General features: G+C 39.6%; 1 protein-coding gene across 3 annotated transcripts in view; it reads right to left on the bottom strand.

Moving 5' to 3' along the window:
- The window catches only part of fam222ba (family with sequence similarity 222 member Ba), a 55,238-nt gene that overhangs the window by 24,844 nt on the left and 6,531 nt on the right, over positions 1-23,863 (bottom strand). Inside the window, exon 2 of one of the 3 annotated variants that reach the window (XM_048612782.1) lies at positions 10,722-10,739. The exons of the other annotated variants lie outside the window; for them this stretch is intronic. The gene's annotated coding sequence lies outside the window, so the exon portion shown is untranslated. The remainder of the gene's footprint in view (positions 1-10,721; positions 10,740-23,863) is intronic. 3 annotated transcript variants of the gene reach the window in all.

Genomic DNA, 23,863 nt, shown 5'->3' with positions numbered 1-23,863 from the left:
ACCTGAAACGTCAGCTTTCCTGCTCCCCTGGTGCTGCCTGGCCTGCTGTGATCATCCAGCTCTACACCCTGTTATCTCAGACTCCAGCATCGGCAGTTCCTACTATCTCTGTCGAGTTTTGAGTATGCTGCTTTAAAGAGATAGACTGGTGGCAAATAAAAGGCATTAGATTTTTGTCTAGGGTGAAGGGACTGAGTAAACTGTGGTTATTCTGTAGAGATGATGGAAGCAAGATTGAGATATTTGAAGTAATCAAAAAAAAAAATTGGCAAGTTGGATTGGAATCATTCCCTATCCTATTATTGAAACCCAGAAGAAGAATATGAAATCTAGACATAACTTCAAAGGGTTAAGAGAATGTGGAATACATTATATCAAATGAGGTTTATCAGGCAAAATCAGTTAAAAGGTATTAAAAAGATATTTGATTAGAATGCAATGGAATGGAGAATGAAGACAAAATCAGATTTAAAAAAACACCACATATAGCTGAAATGGTAGAATAAGTTTAAGGTAAAGTGGCATATTTGTTATCAGACCCCCAGCTCTGGCACATCCATACTCAGACATATGGAACTAGTTAAAACACAACCCCAAACATAGCTGACATTTTAAAAAAAAAGTGCTCGCCTTCCATACAAAGATAATGAAGTGTCAGGCTCAAGGCATTATAAAAATCAAAAGCAGCTGGAAGACCATGATAACGAGATTACCTACAAAATATAGGGCCTAAAAATGTTGATAATACCCATTGATGAGCGGATCAGACTGCAGCCTAATCTTCAGCTGCATGTAAGAACTGACCTGAAAGAAGAAATCTTTTGGTCTTTGAAGATAGGCCGTTAACATACAACTCCAGTAAAATCTGGAACATAGCTTCACCCTTTTGAGGTTATCAGATTCCACTAATTCCTTTTTTGAGAAAGAAATTAGAGACGTATATAATGAGTAGTAACATGCAAAGTTATGGGGAGGAAGTTAGAGTGCAGCCAAGCTGAGGTATGGTGGGCCAAAGAGCCTCCCTGTTCTATGCTGCCTCAATTTTATTTTCACGTTTCTATTACTGACTGAAATCAGGGTCACTATTGTTTATTGATCGTGGACCTTAAATCGCATTCTCCAATCTTGAACACTTCGTGATTTTAAACTAATCATTAGAGACAAACGAGACCAGTGGTGAGTGGCTAATTCTTGGAGTTCATGGCCTCCAAACTTTGACTTGTATGAATTTAATCCCAACACAATAATTGAGAAGCTACTTGAAAGAATGAACAGAGAATAAGCCAGGCAGCAATGCAGCTCACACCAACAATTTTGTATGACTTACCACAGATAGCCTCCTACACGTGCATCCCTGCTTGGTCTTGTACACATGCATTCACCGCTGACTGATCCCAGACCCCAACCCTCAAAATCTGGTGTCAAAGTTAAAAATCAGTAGTAAAACAAAGAACTATGGGTGCCTAACATTTGGATTTTCAGAAAGCATTCGATAAAGGTATTACACATCAGGCTACTGAATGAGTTAAGAGCCTTTAGTTGTAGATAGGTAGCCATCCTCTATCCATGCTCATATACTAACAGACAGTTGGGACAATGGGGTCATTTTCCAGGATGGCAACCTACAATTACTCCAGTGTCACAGCAATCAAAACAGGGACTACAATTATTTTCAATATATACTAGTGACTTGTATTAGGAAAGTGGGTATACTACAGCCATTTTTGCCAATGACAAAAATAGATGGGAAAACAAGTGGTGAAGATGTCACAAAGTCTGCAGAGGGATATGGACAGACAGGCTAAGTGAGTGAGCAAAAGATGATAGATGGAATATTATGTGGGGAAATGAGGTAATGCACTTTGGCAGGATGAATAGAAGAGCTGAATATTATTTAAACAGTGAAAGACTGCAGAAGCTACAGAATAGAGTGATTTGGACATCCTTGTCCATGAGTCAAAAAAAATTTAGCATCCAAATTCAGCAGCTAATAGGGAAAGTTGACCAGTATTTCAAAGGGAATGAAGTAGTATCTTGTATAATTTAGAAAAAGCCCTAGCCAGACCATGACTGGAATACTGAACAATTTTCATCCCCTTATCTAAGGAAAGATATACTAGTATTACAGACAATCCAGAGAAGATTCATTAACCTGATACCAGGTCTGGAGGAACTGTCTTATGAGGACAGGTAGAGTAAGTTGGATCTGCACTCATTGGAATTTACAAGAATGAGACTCGATCATGTTGAAATATACATGATTCTTAGGGGACTTGATAGGGTGAATGTGGAAAGCTTGTTTCTCTATGTGAGAGAATCTAGGACAAGACAGCATAATTTCAGAATAAAGATGGTGAGAAGCAATTTAGTTTACCCTCCAAGAGAAGATGATCTGTGGAATTCTGTACTGCAGAGAGCCATCAAGGCTGACAGACAGATTTTTAACCAGTCAGGGAATCAAGGGTTATAGTGTAAAGGCAGCAAAGTGGAGTTGAGGATTCTTACAACAGCCAAAATCTCATTTGAATGGCAGAGCCAAGTTGACTGTTTGAATGACCCACTGCTCCTCCTACGTGGTCTTATGGATCCTAACCATGTCGCTAAATGTGCCATAGGGTCAGCATCATGGATGCTAGGTCCAGTCCAACCAAACAGCTGCTGGTATTCATCTCAACACCATCACGTTGCACTCAATGTGATGGTAAAAGAAGTGGGCAAGACCTGTCTATTGACTTGAATACTCCAGAAATGCTTAAAAAACATCAGCATTCTAATTAAAAAAGCAGCTAATATTCATGCTAACAAAATCCAATTGGGAAATCAGGAGATGAATGCAGCATCAAAAGCCCAACACACCTTATCACTAAACTAGTGACAAAGTCCCTAGCTTCAGCTTTCCTTCTAAACACTGGGCAGCATTTAACAAAGTCTGCACAGGAGACAGCCACATTCTCTGTAGGTGGAAGATGAGGAACAATCACAAGTGTCAGACCACACAGCAGATCAGTGACCTGCCAATGTTGATCACATACAGAAGGCACCTAATTTGTCAACTGTATCTGAAGAGGTCATTGAATGAAGCTAACTGGACATCCCATTACCAGATTTTTCCCATCTTATGCAAGTAAGTTCTACTGAACCCATCAAAAGTTTTGCCTATTTTGCAATTTTTTGGTGGGGGAGGTTTTTTAAAAAGTCTACAGTGCTAATAATTTATCCCTGTCCCCACCCATCTTAAGGTCTAAATTGAATTAATTACCTAAATTGGCCAATTGCCTTGGGAAGCTGGTCCACTCACTCTACATTAAAGATTTGTAAATTGTGTATTTATGCCCTTTAGTCTTACATTTGCCATTGATTTACAGATGCTTTCCTCTACATAAATAGAATGATGGAGGGTAGAGTGAAGAACATTCCGTTTAAAAATCAAAACTGCACAATTTGCTCACGTACAAATTTCTGCTAACACCCGAAGTGGAAACTCGACTTCCAAAGAGATGTCACCCTGGAAACAAGAGAGATTTAACATTTCCAAGCACTTGAGAATAGATTAAAAGCATGCAGTTATGGAAGGTGAAATGCTGTCAGTATGCTTAACAGAAGTAGACAGATCACACCTTGTTCTTTCTTTTGTGTGAATTAATCATTTTCACATAGCTGTGAATTATACTGCACTTAGTTGAACAGAGGGTCCTTGGGAATGAGGTCAACTAACAAGTCAGCTATCTATAAAACATTTCTGTTTTTGAACCATTTAACAGCAAAGTTACAACACCAGCTAGCAACTCCAACATATTTGTGAGAAACTAGTGTTAGTCCCCAATAGCAAATGTGAAGAAATAAAAAGACATCAAAAGAAAGTCATTTCTTTAGGTACTAGAATTTTAGGACAATATTGACTTATGGTTTGCCTCCTATTACAACACAGTCTGTTAATACTGTTTCAGAATGCATCTTTAAAATGGGGAAGAGGGGAAATTGGCTCATCATTACGTTGTTACGCCAAGTAGGCATTTTTCTAAATCCAGTTCTTTTATAACTCATTAAAGACTCACAAAATTCAACCATCAGAACTGAGGAACAAGAGGAAATCACTTCACAGCAATAGAGAAAAAAAAAGATACAGCATCAGCACACTTTCAATGTTCATTTTCTTAAAGAAAAAGGAGCAACAGCCAGTTATAACAAACCTCCTGCTTTGAAATGGGTCAAGAGCATTTCCCCCACCTCTACACTGTATTCCTCAAAGAAGTTCTCTTGAGAAACAAACCAATTCTTCAAATCATCTGTCTACTTGAAAGACAGCGCCTTGCAATTTACTCAACAATACTATTAACCTTTTGGGCAGAAGCCTAATACAGTTTCTTTCTAAAACCAACTTATTCATTTGAACTTATGGAACTCAAGTCCTCTGATATTTGAATCATTATCATGACTAATTTGCCTGACGAATATTGAAGAGAACTGGCACAATTCAAGCTCTCAATTAGGTCACCACAAAGTCTCATTCTGGTTAGGCAGAGGCCCAACTTTCAAATTCTGCACTCAACTATTTCTTGGTCATCATCCGTACCACATTTTTGAAACTACTTAAAGGCAGCTTAAGTAGGGTACCCTTTTAGAATTGTAGAATTCACATTGCAAAATACTTAGCTAAGCAAGAGTTGTCTAATTTCAAGTAATTAATGCAATTGCATTTTCCTAGTATGTCAGGTGAGCTGGGAGAGAGAACAAACATCTTCAGTATCATTTTGGGCCTCAAAATAATTCACACGACTACTTCCAAAGCCCAGTTCTGTAGATCACAGAATTGAAACTAATTAAGCTGCATGCCTTAACAAGAATTCTTTTTTTCAAACCATAAGGAAACTGAGACAGAATTTCAATAGTTGTCCCCCTGCTCCACCCCCAAATGTCTTGCTCTGCCGAATTTTACATCACATTGCCCTATCTCCGATTTAGCATCAACAAATGAAGAACGCCCCCTATTATAATGGTGGGACAAATTTGGGGTACCTTCACTGCCACCAACCTTTCTCGCTAATAATAGTCTAAGTTACTGATACATGTGTGCCTTCACAGAGTCTTTGGCAGAAGACAGGCTTGAACTGATGAACAGTAAACAGGTTTATTACACGTTACATAAATAGCTAGTGGCATTTGAAATACATGGTAGTCTCTTATGAGGCATCTGGTTCAACGCAGGAGTAAGTTCATATTACAACTACTACTTTAACACTCAGCTTTGGTAACAAACAGACCCATTACAGAATTGGTTAGCTCTTCCCAGGTACAGTGTTTTACATCCTGATGGATGGAGATTAACAAATGACTAAAATACATTATTATTGCATTCTGCAAGGAACAGAAAGTAATAAGGATGCAACTCAAAATTACAGGCACAAAGAAAAGTACAGGAGTGGTAACAGTGGAATATCCTCCATTCTAGTATCCAACCAGCATGCGTTGCAAAGTACAGAATTTCCCCACTTACCTTTGCAACTTGTTTGGGTGTCAAACACTCAAGTCATCTTCTGGATCGGCTAGTTAATTCAATGTGCCAGCTGCCCCCATTCCTACAACTGAATCTGTGGTATCATATTCACCGAGTCAAAGTCATACAGCATGGAAACAGACCCTTTAGTCCAATGTATCCACACTGACCAGATATTCCAATCTGACTTTAGTCCCATTTGCCAGCATTTGGCCCATATCCCTCTAAACCCTTCCTATTCAGATACCCATTCAGATATCTTTTAAATGCTGTAATTGTATCTGCCTCCACCACTTCCTCTGACAGCTTGTTTCATATATACATGAACATCCACATGAAAAAGTTACCCCTTGGGTCCTTTTCAAATCTTTCCCCTCTCTCTTTGAACCTGTGCCTTTAAACCTAGTTTTGGACTTCCTCATCCTATGGAAAAGACCTCACTCTACCCATGCCCCTCAACTTCATAAACCTCAATAAAAAAAAGTCACCCCTCAGCGTGGCGGCCCAGGGAAAAAAACCCAGCCTCTTCAGCCTCTCCCTATAGCTCAAACCCTCCAACTCTGGCAACATTATTGCAAATCTTTTTGAACCCTCATGTTTAACAACATCCTTCCTATAGAAGGACAGCCAGAATTGAACACAGTATTCCAAAAGTGCCTCACCAATGTCCTGTACAGCAGCAACGTGACCTCCCAACTCCTATACTCAATGCACTGACCAATAAAGGCAAGCGTACCAAACACCTTTCACCACCCTGTCTACCTCCACCCCTCGGTCTCTTTGTTCGGCAACACTGTCCGGTGCTCTACCATTAACTGCATAAGCCTTGCCCGGATTTGCCTTACCAAAATACAACTCCTCGCATTTATCTAAAGTAAACTCCATCTGCCGCTCTTTGGCCCATTGGCCCATCTCGTCAACGTTCTGTTATATTCCAAAATAACCTTCTTCACTATCCACTACACCACCTATTTTGGTGACACCTGCAAACTTATTAACCATACCTTCTATACTCACATCCAAATCATTTTATACAAAATGACAAAAAGCAGTGGACCCAGCACTGATCCTTGTGACACACTGCTGGTCACAGGCCTCCGGTCTGAAAAGCAACCCCCCACCACCATCCGCTGTCTGCTACCTTCAAGACAATTTTGTATCCAAATGGCTAACTATCCCTGTATTCCATGTGATCTAACCTTATAACCAGTCTACCATGTGGAACCTTGTCGAACGCTTTGCTGAAATCCATTCAGACAACGTCTACCACTCTGCCTTCAGTCTTTGAAGAAATGACAAAGAAAAACATTCAAGTTAGTGAGACATTACTTTTCACACACAACGCCATGCTGACTATCCCTAATCAATCAAGTCAGGAGGTCTCTGGTTCAAGTCCCACCCAGGACAGGGGCACCAAAGAAGAAAAAAAAAAAACAGCCTGACAATCCTATGCAATACCAAAGGAGTGCTGCAGTGTTAGAGGGGTCAGCTCAGGTGAGATGTTGAGCCAAAGCACTAAGCTACCTGGAGAAAGCAGACAGGACGATCCTGTCACTACTGAACAGCAAGGATGACCTCCTTGATGTCTTAGTCAATCAATACATACTTAACCAACAACATTAAAAACAGATAGACTGGTAGTTTACATCACGACACTGTGGTATCTTGCACATATTTGTAATATACGCAACAAGACCACCATAGTAGCTACACTTTCAAAGATCTAAACTAATTTAGAGCTAATGAAGAACTACGTAAAAGAAAGTCAGGCTATCTCAATGCAGAGGAAAACCTGCCAAAATCACAAAAACGATTACAACACAAAGACATCTGGCCTGTGTCTGTGTTGGGTCTCCAAAAGGAGCATTTCACCTGGTGCCACTCCCTATATTCTCTTTTCAGATCATCCAATTCCCATTTGAATTCCTCAATTGGAATTGCCTCCATTACACTCTTGGGCAACACATTCCACATTTTAACCATCCACTGTGTCATAAGATTTCTCTTCATGTCACCATTTTCTTTCACCAATTACTTGTTCCCTCTTTCTCAATCCTTCGAGGAGTACAAATGGACTTTTTCTTCTCACCTAGATCCCTCATGACTGAATCTCTTCAAGCTTCTGTTCTTCAAGGAAAACAGTATCAACATCTCCAATCCATGTTACAGAAGATTTTTATTTTAGAAATGTGCTTGGAATTTTTCACATTCTAACTATCACTAGCAAACAAAGAAAACAAAACCACAACGTTTTCGGTAAGCAATACATTATATGGTGTTGCACTGAATTTGATCTGCATGTTGTGCAATCTTAAATCAGGTCAACTTTATGAGCAATGAGAAGTAGGGGGGAACCTCAGGTGGAGTTCCACGAAAAATGACTAACCAGCCCCGCTACAGACTGAATATGGCAGGGGGTCACAAATAAATTGAGATTGCAGATGTATCTACATGGAAGACTGCAGTCAATGAAGAAAATGCCCGTTCAGTGATGTGTTGACGTTCACAAAGGCGTGCAATTTCTCATGCAATGTGCAACACGTGAAAGCCAGAGGGAGTCTTCCAACAGATTAATCTCCAATGCTGGGTGCAACACAACTTTGCTCCAGTGTTATTTAGCAGCACAGATACAAGGCCAAGAGCTCTGTGTCCTCAGAGACTGTGCATTGCACTGGCACCAGGGATCAGGCTGCAACCAGCCCTGATCTTACCCTGTTCTCATCTCAGTCTCTCTGGCTGATGGGATCCTGCCCATTTCATTTGAGTATTGAGACTTGTCCCCATCAAACCTGACAGCAATGAGTCCTTTTCTGAGCTGCAACCCATCGGAGCCTATTGTCAGCAGCTTCATCTTGCATAGCAACTCGGGTTCCAAATTCAGTCACCTCAAAAGCCCCAATCTGTACGTGTTTTTTGTTGTCAAAACCCGGCAGCAGCTCAGATCAAGTAATGGACAGGTGAGCACATAAAGCAACATATTTGGAACCTACTATAAAAATATCAATATGAAAACCTAGGAAACAATAGTGCAGGCTCGATGGCTGGTCTACCGTTTATATGATCAAGGTTTGGAAAACAATAGTACAGCACAGCAACAGGCCCTTTGGGCCAGCATGTCTGTACTGGCCACGATGCCATTCTAAATTGCTCCCATCTGCCTATACGTGGTCTCTATTCCTTTATTCCCTATTTTTCCTTTCTCCCCACCCATCCCTGTAACCCTGTACACCATTGATAATCAGAAACCTATCACTACCTTAAATAGTTGTGAACACAGCCCAGTCCATCACGAAAACCACTCTTCGTTCTAGAAACTCAGTCTATACTTGCCACTGCCTTGGAAAAACAGCCATAATCAAAGACCCCTCATACCCCGTTATACACTCTTTCATTAAGAGAAAGATACACAAGTTTGAAAACACATACTAATGGGTTCAAGAACAGCTTCTTTCCTGCTGTTATCAGAATACGAACAGACCTCTCAAATGTAAATGTTCTCTTTCTCTGCATCTCCTCTGTAGCTGTAACACTATAGTCTGCATTCTGTTTTATTATCCTGATGTACTTATGCAAAACAATACTTTTCACTGCATCTTGTGACAATAAATCAAAATCAAATACTCAAAGTCTGATCTTCCACAGCTCTTTGCAGCAGACGCAAGCTGCATTCCCGCTTATTTTTAAATTGTGTCCCCCAGTTCTGGACCTGTTTTTGTTCTTTCACCGGAAATGGGTGCCACAGGCAAGGCCAGCATCTATTTTCCATTCCCACTTATTCGCAAGGTAGTGATCATGAGCGACTTTGTTAAAGCAGAACAGTCCATGGTTGAGCGGGTGGATTTTCATTACAATTTTGCTTTGGTTGGCATTCAAGGTTGTGTTAATTTTCAAGGGTCACAATGTGATAGGACTGGAAAAATAGTTTGGCAATAGTTGGCACGTGAGCTTAGGTGAATCCCAAACAATTTATACTCAATACTTTTAACATAAAGCATCTCAAGGCACTTCACGTGAAACAGTTACAAAGCAAAGTCTGACTGTGACATGTTTGGGTGAATGACCAAACAAAAAAGCTTGCTCAAATATTTAACATACTTATTTTTGCCTTTTCTGCCTAGTCTTTAAATGGCTTGGAGTTTTACACTTCAAATCTGTTTTGCATGTTAACAGTTGCTGACTTTAACAAGGTCCTCCCTACCAACCTAAGGTCAGATAACACCATCTTATCAGTCTTAAAAATAGAAATTTTGCTTTCAAGGATGCTGTAAGCCAAGTCCAGTAGAGTGTCACATGTTACTGTGCGTCAAGAAGCACTGCTAATACAGGCACTGATCTGCTGGCAAAACACAAGCATATTTCTCAATGGCGTTGAATACATTTCATTGACATTCAGGCCATTAGTCAGTACGATTTGAAACCTCCAGTCCTGGTCTTGTGACTAGCATATTCCTGACAATTTTTCCTCTTCATACAGAGGAGTGGCATCCCAGGTTGACCACTATCTGTGCTCCGTCAACCTCAAATACTGCAGTTAGAGGCGCAGGTGGTCTGGAATAAAAAGGTTTGGTGGGTGTAGGTGAGGAAGTAAAATATTTTACCCAAAGTCTCTGATCATCATCCAACAATGCTTACTACACACAGCTACACAGCTCGTTTCTACCTCCTGCCAAAAATCCACAAAACAGGACTGTCCCAGCAGACCCATTGTTTCAGCAACTAGATCAAAGTTGCTGGAAAAGCTCAGCAGGTCTGGCAGCATTTGTGAAGGAAAAAACAGAGTTAACGTTTCAGGTCCAGTGACCCTTCCTCAGAATGCCAGACCTGAAACGTTAACTCTGTTTTTCCCTTCACAGATGCTGCCAGATCTGCTCAGCTTCTCCAGCAACTTTGTTTTTGTACCTGATTTATAGCATCCGCAGTTCTTTCGGTTTTTAACGCTTACTACAGACTTGTGATGTAATGGTCACACCGAACATGCTCTGCCAAACAATTAAAAAGCAGGCCAAAGCTCTCAATATGTCTGATGTAAGTCTTGAATCCGGTGACCCTTCCTCAGAACCTTTGAAATCATGCCTCATTTTACAGTAGACAAGGGGATATTACCAAAGAACAAAAACTGTAAGCAGACAACCACATCAAAATCTTGCTACTAGTCTCCACAGTCACTGATGCAGGAGTAAACTACTGTCAATGCTGGACATCTGGCATGAAAGAATGTTGTAAATACCTGTTGGTTGAGCAGCACCTGTGGAAACAAAATGTTAGCATTTCAGGCAAACAAACTTTCATCAGTACTGACATGTGACTAAAGGTCACCAATCTGAAACTATTTCTTTCCAAAGCTGCTGCTTGACTGGGGTTTTTCCATTCCTGTGCCAGAATAGAGTTATATAGTTGCTTCATTCATCATGGAGACAAGGTTGTTGTGCACTATGCCAAACTCAACTGGATAACACTGCTGCCAATTAAATTTGAAACACGATCTTGAAATAGCATAAACCCCATGAGTTTGGCACATAATCAGTCCCAATTTCAGAGCAGCTCACCTTGGGGGTAGGCATCACGCTGGGACAAATTCACTGACAACGCAATATAAAACTGACAGCTGCATCACTATACTCATGTAAATAAATGCCAACAAGCTGCTTTTTGCTGGGAGCCAGCAATATAAATGGATAGCACAGATGCCAGTACCTTGACCTGATTACAGCATTGAATCTTAATCTCAGCACATAACAGGATACTAGTGCAATTAACGAACATCAGACATGTACCACGAGCTCACAGACTCCAACAAAAAAGCTCACATAATTCCTCAAAACCAAACCAAATGAGTGGGCCTGGTTATTGCGGAGTTAGGTGTTAATTTGTTATATTTTATTGTCAAGTTTTTCATTTATTATTCACTAGCTGAAACAGCTGTCAACCACAATATTTTCCAGCTTTACTGTGATGTTAGTGGAGCCAGAATGTGATAGTGTGAAGCACATTAGAGTTTTGATAAAAGAATGCAATGTTCAAAGGAATTGCTAAACCTAGATATCCACATTCAAGATCTTCACACTCCTGTCAATTTTTACAAACACAGGAGCTTCTCAGACGAAAACGAATGATTGACTCTCCCAGAGCATCTAGGTGAGAAAAATCACTCTTGGCTCATTGTCCCTCACTCAGCATTTCATAAACACACCCTACTGAGCGCACATTATTCAGTTATTGTGAATCCCAAGACCTGCCAGTCCACAAAGCTACTTGAATCTTTCGAGTAAAAGCCACGTGCATGCACATAAATTCTGCCAAAAAAAGTATAGAGTGTTATTAAAAAGTGGAATATTGCTCAGCTATGATCTACATCAGCAAAAAGTTGATCATTCCTGTGCACAAGCCCCAGTCCAGGTTTACAGGACATACACCTTTGCGCACAGGTATGTCATATGCAATACGCTGTATTCATATAACACCTTTAACGTGAAAAAGGTAATCAAGCCTCAACACAGGCAAATTAACATCTAGTCAAAGGTGAGGATGAGTGACAGACTAAGGAGAGTGTTGAAAGGGAGGAATTTATTGAATATAGTTCCTTCAGTATTGGGCCTAAACAGCTGAAGGCTAAGGAAGGTGGATGCCCAGTAGTTGAAGGAATGCTGAGGGTGAGAGGGTGAAGGGAAGTTAGAATTAGAAAGGGGCAAAGATATGGAGGGATTTAAACAGAAGGTTGAGAATTTGAATGCTGGCAAATGGGACTAGGTCAGATTGGAATGTCTGGTCAGCATGGACAATTTGGACCGAATGGTCTGTTTCCATGTTGTATGACTCTCTGATTCTATAAAAGCAAGGCTGCTATGCCTCAGTTATACAGGGTACTGGAGAGACCAACCTCAAACACTGTACACAGCTTTGTTCTCCAAAAAGGGAGACTGTAAATACACTGGAGGCGGTTCAAAGGAGATTTACTAAATTAAACAGCTTTTTCATTCCAGGTACAACGATAAAAGGGCAGACAGGCTGGGCTGGTTTTTACTGGGGTTTAGAAGAGAAAGGGCCTTGATTGAAGTGTATAAGATCCTGAATGGTCTTGACAACGTCAATGTGGAAAGAATGTTTACTCTTGTGGGCAAATCCAGAATTAGGCACTACCCTTTTGGAACAGAGCTGAGGGAAATTTATGGAGGGTTGCACAACTGTGGACCTATGCCTCAGAAGGTGATAGAGACAGGATCAAAAAGGTGGTGGAGGATTGATTCCTTTACCCTACAGGAATCTAAAAACTTGTGGGTTGATGGGAAAGTGGAATTCAGAACACAGACACATCATCTGTTATCTAATAGAAAGGCAGAACATGGTAGAAGGGCTATTGGCCTACTACTGTTCGTAATTTGTACATTCATAACAATAGGGAGGTGGAAGCACAGTCTTTGTTTCATACTCCACTTCAGATATTATCCAAAATTTGAAGCAATATTCAAATTCACTAAGGTTCTGGGTAAAAACATTAGCAAGACATGTTGCGGCTGTACAGGACATGGGAGAGGCTACTTTTGGAATACTGCATTCAATTCTGGTCTCCCTGCTATAGCAAAGATTTGAGAAATTTGAAAGGGTCCAGAAAAGATTTGAGGATGCTGCCAGGGTTGGAAGGTTTGAGCTTTAGGGAAGTGGCTGAATAAGCTAGAGCTATGTTCCCAGGAGCGGAAGCTGAGGGGTGACCTTATAGAAGTTTATAAAATTCTGAGGGACTTGGGTAGGGTGAATAGCCAAGATCTTTTCACCAGGGTAGCGGAGTCCAAAACTAGAGAGCAAAGGTTTAAGGTAACAGGGGAAAGATATAAAAGTGACCGAAGACGCAACTTTTCCATGCAGAGGGTGGTGCGTGTATGAAACAAGCTGCCAGAGGAAGCGGAGGAGACCGGTACAATTATAACATCTAAAAGGCATCTGGATGGGTGTATGAATAGGAATTTATGTTCTTGATCTAAAATATTTAATATGACAAGTGGCATTGTGACATTGTACCAACAAGTTACAAAGCAGGACAACCACTCTGCAAGTGCAAGCTTTTGTCCTGGAGCTCATTCATGCTGTTACCACTTCCAGACTTGGCTATTCCAATGTATTCATGGACAAACTCCCAAAGTTTTTTAATTCAGTCATTGAAAACTGTACTATCCCAATTTTTTTTAAACTCTCACCACGTCCACTCTGTGTGCTTTCTGACACATATTTAACATGGGCCAATGTTTTCTACATCGCCTTATTACTCACCAGCTCTTATCTACTCCATCCCCACAACCCTCAGGTATCTGCACTGGTCTAATTCTAATTGACATTCCTGATTTAAGTCACCTACCATTGGCAGATCGGCCTTCAGTTGCCTTATCAATTCCTTTCTAAACGTCTCTGGGACATGACCTTGCTTTCTTCCTTAAAGGTGCTTGTTAAAACCTGCCTCTGATCAGTATTTTAGTCATCTGCCCTAATTCCTCTTTTGGCTTGGTATTGAATATAACACTCCAAAAAAAAAAAAAAAGGGACTTGGAACGTTTTACTACATTATGTAGTGAATTTATGAACAAAAAGTAAAAAAAACACTAATGCATTAATGGCCTGGTAACCCAATGAGGAAACAGAACCTTGGCAAGAGAAGTGGTGAGAGAGGGGCTAATGAAATACCCAAAACAAACAAATGTTAAGTTCTCTGGGACTGCAGAACAGCAAGTTGAGTTGAGGTTTGCAGCATACCTAACAGTCTGGTTTGTTGCAAGACAATGCAGGTGTTTTTCAAAAATCAGAGTTTCCAAGACATGAGCAGACTGTTGCCATGGGGAATATAATGATAATGGTCAAAGGGGAAAGACTAGTATAGTCTGGGGAAAATTAATAGTTCCAGAAACCAATTTTTAAACTGATTTGCATTTTTACAACACAGGTGCAGTATTAGATGAAACATTGTGGCTGAATAAAGTCAGAATAGTCCTTTTTAAACCTGCGTTGAGATGATGGCAAATTTTGTATTAAAAACATTAACTACATTTAATGCAAATGAATTAATGTGGACAAGACCCCAAACCAGTGCACCTGTTTTAAATATCTAGAAGTTAGTGGGGACGCATGCTATCTGATGGGGTGAATTTATAATCTCATCAGCATATTATTGTTACTAATGCACAAGTGGCTAATGACCAGGCCTGCATTACAACCATTAAGCCAGTTCCTATTTTGTCTCTATCAGCAGAACTGAAGTGAAATAGGAAAACCCTCAAAGGATGGGTCCTTGCTACAATCAGTTCTGAAGAAGGGTCACTGGGCCAGAAATATTAACTCTTTCTCTCCACAGATGCTGCCAGATTGTGCAGTTTTTCCAGCAATTACTGCTTTTGTTTCAGACTCCTGGCATCCACAGTTCATTTTTCTTTGTTTAGCGTTTAACAATGGAGTCTGACCTGGAAGGTGCCTGGCAGAAACATCAGATAAACAGATTGGTTATCTTCCTGCCTTCCAGTCAATTTGCTAGCTTTCTGAACTTGCATAACCAGAAACGTCAGTGAAACATTCATTGAAGTTTTTAATAGTACCTTATTCCACAAACCTCTGATAGGAATAATGAGGCAGGTTATATTTTAGATGCACACAAATTAATCATAATGCTCCAAAATAATTCCAGGGCAAGCCAAATAATTCCAACTGAGGTTTTAATGTAAATTGATTAGTGCGCCAACACAAGCAATGTGTTCTCTTTTTCCTCCTTCCTTTTGTCAACAATTATATCCTCTTCCTTCTAATACCATTTCTTTTTGCTGGGAACCTCCTGATACCTCAACCAAGTGGCCATTTCTCACATGAACAGAGGCCCAGAGATTGCTGGCAACAAAATACTGCAGCACAATCCTTAAGTAGACACAATATAAACCTGCAGAATACAGATGACCCAATTACTACCTTATTTAGCTGAGCCATTAGGGAACTTAGCAATCAGTATTTTTTTTTTGAAAGTTCTATTTCAAGGAAATCATTCCTCTCCTGTCATTCTTCTTTCCTTCCCTTCAGTCTGTCACCAACCCAGCCAAACAGAATATACTGCTCAAAAATCTTTTCCAAACTGATCAAAGGCCAGGCCTGACTTTATTTTCAGCTCAAAGGCAACAAAATCAATCCATTAAGTCAAAACAGAGGAAGGGCTAGACGCTTTAATTCATCCCCCCTGCCCCCACTTTCCCATCCCATACATAGATTGGGTCTTACAAAACCTCAGTACACCCCAAACAGTTCTTAATTTGCTACAAAGTACTTCAAGATGTTTTATTATAGTTGAAGTGTAATTTGGTTGATGCAGATGTCTATGGTCCTTTCTTGTAACATAGGATGGCAGCTTTCACAAATAGCAATATAATCATGAACAGGTCATCTGTTAATTTTGTGACAACAGTCATTGTCACAATGACCCGTGATAACGTTCTTAAAATTAACTTTTGTTTGAAATAGTGCCATAGAATCTTTTACATCCATGTAAGAGGCCTGAGAACACTACAGATCCACATTGAAATGAGGGGTCAGTCTCAGAAAACAGGGCAAGCCTTTTAGGATGGAGATGAAAGAATTTCTTCAGCCACAGTGTGGTGAATCTTTGGCATTCTCTGCCCAGGTGACTGTAGGAGTTCCATCACTAAAGCATGTTCAAGACAAATTGAGTGATATGGAGATAGTGCAGGAAATTGGCATAAAAAGGTAGACGGTCAGTTATGTGGTATTTGAGTGGCACAGGGATTCAACAGACCACAAGGCTATTCCTACTATGTTCCTCAATAAACACTAGAGCAATTCCTCAGCTCCATACACAACTGTCAGCCTAGATGATAGGCTCAGGTCTCCACAATAACGTTTGAATTGGAGGTGAAATGCTACTCATGTCATAGCAGACAAGTTGTGGCCCCTTTGTAATAAGGACTACAGTGGTTCAAGGAAAAAGCCTTTCAGAGGATATCCAGCCACAGGCAATAAAGGCAGAGGCAATGTCAGGGTCAAAAGTATTTTTGACAGAAACAAATCCATTTTAAGCTGGACGTTTACAGCTTATACTTTGGAGCAGAGAGAAAAAAAACAAAAGATGGGATGCAATTGTTGGGTGAAGAAGATGTATTTTCAAATAAAGCCTTCCATTGTTTCCTTTTGCCTTTTTTTTAAGCCCACAATCTATTAGTCACAGGGGATCCAGCATGTCTCTCTGAGCCAAGGTGGTCGCAGCCAAGATCTACTTAACTGCTTGAAGTCATTTTTCATCGTTTTGTTAGGAATAAAAATGACAGGTTAACTTAAAGAACTCAAATTCATTCCATTTTATCTGCCTTCAAGCTCAGCATTTTTTTAAAATTTAATTTCTTCCAACGTTGAGCTTAAATTGACATCTGTTTTGCAGCCCAATCCACTTTTAAAAATCACTAAGATACAAGTCTACCTTCCTTACATCCACTTTATAACACAATAAGGGCTTCAGCTCGCTGATAAAGACCTTCCTGTTATCTGTGTATGAACAAAGCCTGCTATCCTAGTAGGCTGTCTACCCACCTGCCATGTTAACAGCATTCACTTCAAACTTGAAAGATCAAGTGTGCCTCATGGAGCTGACCCATTTTTCAAAGGATTACAAAAAATGTTGTTAAATATCCTGCAGCACTCGATATGTAATACCTTTAACTCCTTTTACACATCATTTTGGTTTCAAATTCTCAAATGCAAATACCAGCATGATGTGCCAAAGAACAAACCTCTGTCGTGACAATGCAGCAAGGGAAATAAAAAACCGAACAGGTCAGGAGTCAGGCCAGCATCAACTCAAACAGAAAATAGCTGCGAGTGTCAACCAGTCAGTCCATCAAGGTTGTTCCACCATTCAAGAGGATCATGGCTAATCCTCTATCGCAATGTCATACTCTCACGCTCTCTCCAAATGCTTTAAACCATTAGTCTGTAGAAATCTATTTCTTAAATATATTCAGTCACTTGGCCTCCACAACTTTGTTCTAGAGAATGCCACAGATTCACCATGAAATTTCTCATTTCACTCCTAAATGGTCTACGTCCATATCCCGAGAGCATGAAAAATAACGAAGGTCTCAACACTTTTGATCCCTTCAGCCCTAAGAACCAATTCCTTTTGAAAACATTCAATGTTTTAGCATCAAACACTTTGTGACAGAATTCCACAGGTTCAGCAGTCTGGTTGAAGAATTTTTTTCCATTTGTCCTAAATAGCCTTCCCTGTATGTTTAGACTGTGACCCTGGTTCTGGATTCCTTGATCACCATGAACATCCTTCCTGTGTTTACCCTGTCTAGTCCAGTTATACCCTCTGCTAGATTTCTCTTACTCTTAGGAAGGTTCACAGTTCAGCTTGTGATGGTGGATGATGTTGTGTAATTGCCCAATTAAAACCATTTTGAAATTTGGCCATGGATAAAGTTCATGGATTTCTCAGTGGAGCATCTGGCTTTTACAGTGTACAATAGACATTTCTGTAGAAGATTCAGGTGTGCATAGCTGATTTGGAACAGTATTGAACATACTGTTTTCAAGCCTTTGTATTTTGACTGTACCTCCACTCAATATTTTGTTCCTAAAATTATTCAGGCTATCATTTCAAATCAGTACTTCAGTTTCTCTCATCGTACTTTTTTTTAAAAATACGTTGCAATGCACACAAACTTTCTGCAAGAAAATTGCTAAAATTAGCCAGTGAGGAAATTGTTTAGAAAACATTATTGATGCCACAAGTTAAAATCTATTTTAAACATATTTCCAACTTAGAGGTCAGATCATACAGGCCACTATGGTCAAGAATTAATGCACTAATTTCGTTGGACGATATTTAGATAATTCACCTTGTTCTCCCTTAACTATGTCATCAAACTCAGTTTCACATTTATTAATAAAGTAAAATACTACAGTTGTTGCAAAGTAATTTTATTCAAATACTGGAAGTACTTCGGTCAGGTAGAACAGATCAGAGTCAATATTTCAGGTTGACACAAACTTGGATGAAAACTGAGTGTTTCCAGCATTTATTAAAAGTTTGTCTTGGGCAATATTCTGACTTCAGAACCCCAGAAAAAACTGGGGCAGGTCATGGGAGATGTGTTTGCAAACACTTATACCTGCTGCATAATTTCAGTCAAGTCTAAACAGGATATTAGTGGTAACCTAGATCAACATGACCCATATTTGGCTGAAATGCGATCTTGATTAGACAACTAGGAGGTACAACTTTCCCAGGAGCAGGTTTTGCACAGAACAAACTGGGAGGGCTCCCTGTATGAGCCAAATAATTGAACTTTTCTACATGTTCATGTCAGGCAATCTCTACTTCGACAAAACTTTCTTCAAAATTAGTGAAATAGAATCCACTTATCAGGTATTGCAAATTCAAAATTATAAATGTGATGTCCTAACAATGTTCATTGTTGCCTGCTTAAAATCAAAATGAAAACAAATTCAACATGGCATTAATTAATGCTGAGGACTGTTTACAATGCTATATCTTGTTATACAGGAATATTTGAACAATTCTGCATTCAATTTTAACTTAGTGTCAGAGACATTTAGCATGGAAACTGACCCTTTGGTCCAACTCGTCCATACTGACCAGCTAGTCCCTACAGCTAACCCTCCAAGCCTGGCAACAGCCTCGTAAATCTTTACCGAACCCTTTCAAATTTCACAACATCCTTCCTATAGCAGGGAGACCAGAACTACACACATTATTCTAAAAGTGGTCTCACTAATTTCCTGTACAGCCACAACATGACCTCCCAACTCCTATACTTAATACACTGACTAATAAAGGCATAACAAAAAAGGTTACATGGCATTAAACCATGGTCAAACTATTAACTCCCATTCTCTTAAGTGGTCAATGTAACCAAAAGCACAGTTATCTTTTGAATTTGTACTTCAATTAACGTGATGGTATCCCATTTTGGAATCTCACTGGCTTTAGTCATTACAACAGCAGCTCAACACCACTCCCAAGCCATTAACATTTCATCTTCCTGCACAAAGCACACAGTATAGAAATGTACTGCATGCAGCGGAGATCATTTGCTCACCCAGTTTCCATGATCTCCATATAATCAAGCCTCATCTGAAACAGGACCTGGGAGCTACATGTTTATTGATATTTACAAGACCTTGAAATAAACAAAGCCAATGCAGCACAAGATGGGTAAGTCACTTACCTTAGGTTAAGGACCTGACTGGTACATGATCAACTTCCAAAGACAAATTTTATTTTATTTTTAGTTTTGGAGGTTGGGGATGAGAGATGAAGGGAAGGAGGGAAATCAAAGTGGTAGAAGCAGGATCGAAATGTTTTACAAAAAACTTTGTATGGTTTCAGGCAAGAGTATACTTTACAGTGACTACAGTAGTCACCTCACAATCACTACAACAATATCTACTGTCCTAACAGGCACCAGCAGATTATAAGTAAAACTCCCGTTATTAGTTCTTGGCAAAATTAATGAGCACGTGCAGCATTCCATCAGAAGGGAATGTGGCATCAGGAAGTACTCAATAAAGAAAGGAGAAAATAACCCTCTAATTAAGTTCCTCTATATGGCATCCCTTCCTGATTGATCATAAAATCAGCCTGGGTAATAGACACAAAAGGTACATACTCACTATATTGCCAGCTCCAAGACATATGGTGGTCAACCACTTGAGAGGGAAAGATGAAAAGAAATATCTTCACTGCCATAAAGAATTTCAGTTGGGATGTCTTCATCCCAAGTGCTCAAATATGTGAACAGCAATTGAGTTCAGCCTTAGATCATCACCCCAGAATCTACACTGATCGCTGTGGCTCTTGCATCTTAGCTACTGCACTCCCAGGTTGTTCAGGTTCTCAGGTTACAGTAAATATACATGAAAACTTGCCTGAAGAAATACATTAGTTATTGCAAACTCCATGAAAATATTTACAATCTAACTCATTCAGGAATTAAACATTTGCTTCTGCAGCAGATTTTGTTTGAGGATGTGAAAATAGTATGAGACATTGTTGTTTCAGGAAGTAAAGCTGCTATATACATTTGGAATTTGGATTTCTCCTGCACAGTGCTCGAAGGATGTACAAATTGCCGATGTTCTAGCAGTTTTGCTACTGACATTCATTATGCTTTCATACGAAGGCCATCACATGCCAATTTTGCCAACTTAAGTAACCGGTCATTCAGTAACATGAGAAGTCATCCAATTTTCCCATTTTCTTTGTTCTGCCTCCTTTTCGAACTCCTCCCTCAAAAGAAAGAAGAAATAAAATTTGCACAAATTGACATGACATCAGTATCTGAACTCATCAGTAAATGAGTGGAGGGGGCCAAAAACTAAAACATATGCGCATCTAATTCATCCTGAACCATCTATCAGGATAATGGTCTTGTCATCAGGTGAGGTGCTGTGGGCATGATGCAACACTACATATATATCATCCCATCATTTGCATTCAATTCTGCAGAGGATTGATGACATGCAGAAATGTACTTTTCAAATCAGTTCAGTACCTGGGGAACAGACAAGCACTGGTTGATTGAGCTGGAGCTCATGCTACTTTGCATGATGAATTTAAATCAGGAAGACATCCCAGGGTGAAGATGATGGAACATTGCACTATTTTGTATGTATTTATCAGGCATTACATTTTCAAGTGCATTCTCAATTAATATACAGATGCAAACTATTAGCCCCATTTACCACAGACGTCATCAGTAACAGTGATGTTAATTTTAATCAGCTATTCTAGGCTTGAAGGGATAAATGTCAATATAAACTAATTTGGAGCAATGCGTTCACATCAAGTGAACAACTCCTGGGGTTTCATTTCTATGCATCCCTCACCATGTTTTTACTTTCCCATGTCGCCCTCATTTTCACCAGTCCCATTTTTAATCAGGCTTAATACACCCTCAATATTATCCCAGGCCAACTGGTCATCTACTTGTTACATGCAGAGGAAGGGAATGATGGCCCGTTTAGAGGGAATCAGTCAATCTAGATAGTAGCTTTGCACCAATGGCTCTTCAACCAAGCACATGCAAATTATATCTGAATTTGTTGTTCCTCTGGTGTAGAGCAAGCTTATCATTGCAAAACGTTAGGGTAAAACTAACCTGCTCCATAACAATCTCAAACCCAGTCCCATTCTTCATTAATTAAACAATTCAACACTCAATTATGAAGCAGAATACATTATCTCCAATACTCTTTGGTTACATGTTCTAGGATTTCAGTGAAAACGGAGTGCATATCAGTAATGGATGATGTCAGCACAAGGTCTATGCAAGCAGAAGAAAAACAGCCACGTGCTCAAACCAGCATCAGCACAGGACCTGCTGGCTTAGAGTTATTAAATTAAAACAGAGGAATTTATTTGAAACGCTGAGCAGTTAAGCCACATTTCAGGCAGAGTTGGACTTGCCTGCCATTAGAAATCACAGAACAATACCGTCAACTTAATAATGCTGTGAAACCTGAAGGTGGTGGTGCTGTGGAAAAGACCAAAATCATATTGAGCCAACTAATTTCAGGGCAACAGTTGCAAAACTGCATCATTTCCCATAACTGAAAATAAAACTCCAAAGCACTAGCTCAGCCCCATGATGGACAATCTGCCTACTTTCCTTGCAATTATTGTTCAGTGAGAAAGTGGAGCTTGTGCAGAATTCCCTGTACCCAATGCTGATATCCTGCAGAAAACATGCATGCTACAGAGTTCTACAGTATGTACTTCCACAATGGAGAGACCTATTGCCAACTCACCAAAGGTGGTGGTGAAAGCAAATATTTGTTCAAAAAGTTTGAAGACAAATGATTAAAAATCAAATTCCAGTTAATGCCCCAGTGAGAGATGCACACTGTACTTTGTAGGCTATGCAAATTACCTTTCCTTATCCTGCAATGGGAAAAATAAATGACAACTTCAAGAATTTGCAAATCTGATATTTACTGTTCTTGTTTTTAATTCTCTTCAATTTTCAAGCATTTATCTAATATCCGTTTAAAATTAGAGGATTTGTTACCTTTACCCTTTCAGGCAAGGCATTTCAGAACATAACCTGTCGCAAAAGAGAATTTTAAGCACTTCCTTTGTAAAACAAACTGTCATACCTGAAGGCCAATAATATATTTTTTGATATGCACCATCTTTTGAAACCAAAATGCCAGTGGAGAATGCCTGTGGGCAGGGACTTAAGATGCTGGCATTCATCTCAGTTTCCGCAAGATCCTGTGTTTTGTTGTGGAAAATATGTTATGTTCATTCCCGTTCATATCTCCACAATTATTGTTTAAAATACTCAAAACACAACAGATTCAATAGAACAGATAGAAAGTGGAAATATAGTTTGTTTCTGATCAGTCCATCAAAATTACATTGTTTCAGATTTACAGCTTTCCTTATCAAACCCCATCCGTCTAGATCTCTTCTGTCAGCAATCAAGTTTCAGTAATTGTCGTTACATAGTCAGGAATTATGGCACCTTATTATGGCTTTCCATTAATTTCTTCAAAAAATCTTGACTAGCTGTTTATGGAATGAGATCAAGCCAGGCCCTGGGGACTTTACTCCATGAAGTGCAATGTATTTATTCTTAGTTTGTTATTTGTTTTGCATAATTACAACTACAGTTTGTGCTAGCAGTTAATTATACTTAATTAAACATTAGCCTGGATTTGCACCAAGTTGTCAGTGGCAACCAACCTGCCCTTGCTTGTAAAATGAAACAGAAATTCTTAATAATGCAGCACATCTAACAAAAGGCAAGCTGTGCTAACATCAGCTCTCCATCCATTTTCTAGCATTAATATTAAACGGCAGAGTCCATGGCTTTACAGATATATGGGCCTTTTCTTATGAAACTGCACTCTGTTTAACCCTGGTACAGTTTGGGCAGGACAAGTGATTTGGCATCCTGCAAATCATGTCAATTACAACATGTGGTTGCATTTTGCTGGCCAAATACTGTAATCTGTAGTTAAGTGCCAGTTTTCAACCAGGTTCCAGAATTTTTTCCCTAAGCCTCTCTGTTTCCCCTTTCTAATACTGTTTAAAACTTTACATCTTTGTTCAAACTTTTGGTCACCTTGGGACACTTTATTGAAAAAGGTCTTGTATAAATCCAAGTTGCTGTTTTTGGTAATAGAACATAAACTCTGAATAAACAAAGCTCCTGGAAATCTACAGCTGCTGTAGATTAGTGAAGATGAAGGTGGGTACCTGAAATGTGCTGCCAGTGGTGGAAACAGGCACATTAGCCATGTTTAAGGTGTTCCTTGACAGACACATGAACAGAGGGATAGAAAGCACATATGGGCAATAAGTGG

Source organism: Rhincodon typus, chromosome 26, assembly GCF_021869965.1.
Source record: "Rhincodon typus isolate 14 chromosome 26, sRhiTyp1.1, whole genome shotgun sequence".
NCBI lineage: Eukaryota > Metazoa > Chordata > Chondrichthyes > Orectolobiformes > Rhincodontidae > Rhincodon > Rhincodon typus.
The sequence above is the reverse complement of the archived record's forward strand: the minus strand, read 5'-3'. Positions and strand labels throughout refer to the sequence as shown.